Here is a 3,053-nt window from a genome sequence, read left to right as displayed (position 1 = left end):
TGTGGAAAGATGCAGGCGTGAGGGGTTTGGAGATGCATCCAACAACATAAGTTCCACGCTGGCTCCTGGGAGATTTCGAAGCCGGATACCATTAGGAGCAAGGTGTTCCTGGGTGGTTGTTCCCGGCACTGCAGTGAACAGACGGGGGGAGGGGGGGAAGGGGTGGCTTGTAGTCCCCTAGAGGAGTTTCTGGTTTTGCAAAGGCTCAACGTGCTTGGCTGCTCACCAAAGGTGGAGATTTGAATCCATTTAAGGGTGCCTCAGAGGAAAAGCCTGGCAATTTAATTACCAAAAGAGTCAGCCACTGACAACCCTCTGGAGCTCAGTTCGACTCTGACACTCATAGTCACTGTGAGCTGGACTCGCCTTGGTAGCACTGGTTCTCAGAGCCAAGAAGGAGCAGGAAAGCAGTCGCCTCCTATGGGGACCGAGTCTCGTAAGACATACAGTTCCTCAGCTGGAACTGACTCAATGACAGGGGGTTTTGAGGGAGATGCTGGGCACAAGGGAATGGCCTTCTCATTTCCTGGGAGGAATGGTGTCAGGAAGGGAGGGAGAAACTATTCCTCTCCTCTTCTTTCACTCTCCCCTCACCCCAGCCACTTTGCTTCTACTTTATAATGAACGCACCCTTCTCTGGTCAAGCAGGGCCCACACTTTATAGCTGACACCTCAGGGGAGGGCCGGGTGTCTGAGCCCAACCACGGCTCAGTCATCTGACTCTTACCAAATGCACTCTCATCCTGATTTCCCTCCTTGACACATCTGTTGGTAGGAGAGCTACCTGAGTCCATCTGCCTGGCTACCTTCATCTACCCCCTTTCTCAGAAGCTCTGATTGTGTAGTGGTTATGTATTATGCTGAAAACCACAAGGTCAGCAGTTCAAAACCGCCAGCCACTCCATGGGAGAAGGATGAGGTTTTCTACTCCTGTAAAAGGCTACAGTCGCAGAAACCCATGGGATCAATTCTACTCTGTCCTGTAGGGTTGCTATGAGTTAGAATCAACTGCATGGCACTGAATTTGGCTAAGGATTTTTGTTGTTGTTGTTGTGTTGTTTTGTTTTGCTTTTTAACCTCTCTTCTCAGAGCCCCTAGGTAGCAAAAAGAGGTAACTCCTTGCTCAAAGGTTGGCACCTCTGAAGACAGCTGTGGAGATGTGTGTTAGTCTGGGTAGACTAGAGAAACAAATTCATAGAGACACTCATATGTGTATAAGAAAGAGCTCTCTATACAAGAGCAATTGAATATTGAGAAAACATCCCAGCCTAGTCCAGATCAAGTCCATAAGACCAATATTATTAGCCCACATGTCTGATACCAATCTAGAAAGTTCTCTTCAGACTCACAAAACACATGCAATAGTGCCAAATGCAGGAAGATCACAGGCCAATGAGTGCAAAGTCTTGTAGATCCAGTGGTGGTAGAAGCATCTCAGTGCTGACAGGGGTCTCCACGTGTCTCCTCCAGCTCCCAGGACACAGGTTATATCAGCATAGCACCATGTATCTTGTCAGTGGAGCACCTCTCAGGGAGTGAACCAAGAGAGAGAGAGTCTCCCACCTCCAAGGAGGAATACCGGAGTTCCCAGAATCCTCAGGAGAAGGCCATGCCCACACAGAGGCTCCATTAGCTATCATCTGATGGACAGGCTGGACTCCACCTCATTCACTATCCTCTCAACTTGGCAAACAATTATGTAACTACCACGACCACCGCCTGTCGATTGGACACTTTCTCACAACTCTTTAGAGATATAGAATTTTCAAACAAACAATAATAAAATCATATCCGTTCCTAATAGAATAAAACTAAAATGCATACAATTCAATATACCACCCTCATTGAAATATAACATTTTATAAGTGAACAAAACAAAAATATTCTGTAAGTGACAAAGCAACAACATCCTATGCCTAACTATTGCAGTTCAGTAACATCTACACTTTAATCCTATAAGCCTATGAATATATTCTCCACCTATGAAAGTTTGTAAGCCAGCCACTTCATGACTTTGCCTGCCCTATTTTGTGTGTGCAATTTCTACAGTGCCCACTTACATTAACCCAGTGTTCTGAGGAGACAATCATATTCTTTGATATCAAGAATCCTCATCCCAGTTGGAACCTTGTGAAATCCGCATCCATAAGCAAAGTCAAATCAGGACAGGCCATCCTTAAAGTCTTCAGCAACATGCATCAATTCACAAGTTGAAAAACCTTCTCTTCATCTGGTTGGGTTCTGGTCAACTCAATGTGGGCTGCCCCACTTAACTTCACCAGGGTGCCCACTGGTCGCCTTGCCTTTAGACCATGCCCCATAACAAATTCTCAACAATCCTAGCCCCTAGTGCTAGGTCATGAACTTCAGACCAGTCAGCCCGCTCTTGTCTTCTCTTCTAGTTCCTTGTAAACCGGGTCCACAGGTGTCAGTGGCTAGACACAACCCATCTCTCTATTGCTGCTTTTCTCCCATTTCCACTCAATAAATGGATCCAGGTGGTCATCTAGCAAGCATTTCAGGATGCCACAGGCTCCCTTTAATATTCAGTCCTAGAGAGGAGATTTCTTCATAGTTCCAGAACTTTTCTAGCTTCTGACAAAAACCACTAGTACAAAATTCTAATATGGCCCCTTAGGCAAGACTCTTCCACTACAAACATCCTGAGTACTCCAAAGCACTGGGTGGGGCTTATCTTTTCAGAGCCTTCTTTGCAGACCTGCCCTAAACCCATTTCAAGATCAAATTTTAATGGCTCAAGGCAAGTGGGCTCACAAGCTCTCTATTTTCATACTTCCAAATAATCATTTCTATAAATCATGATATCAACAATAATAAGAAATCACTATAAACAAAGTAGGATCAGATACTAAAACCAATTCTTAAAACAGTCAAGTTCAATCCTTATTTAGCTTATCTAAATCCTTATCTAAACTATTCTATTTATACAAAATATAAGATTAGACCTTTGACAGCATTGCCTCAAGACAGGGCCAGGCCTTCTGTCAGCCATGTTGACTTCAGTCCGCCATTTTCTCTTACCAGCATGGTCC

This window comes from Tenrec ecaudatus, chromosome 1 (assembly GCF_050624435.1).
Source record: "Tenrec ecaudatus isolate mTenEca1 chromosome 1, mTenEca1.hap1, whole genome shotgun sequence".
Taxonomy (NCBI): Eukaryota; Metazoa; Chordata; class Mammalia; order Afrosoricida; family Tenrecidae; genus Tenrec; species Tenrec ecaudatus.
This window is presented reverse-complemented; position numbering follows the sequence as displayed.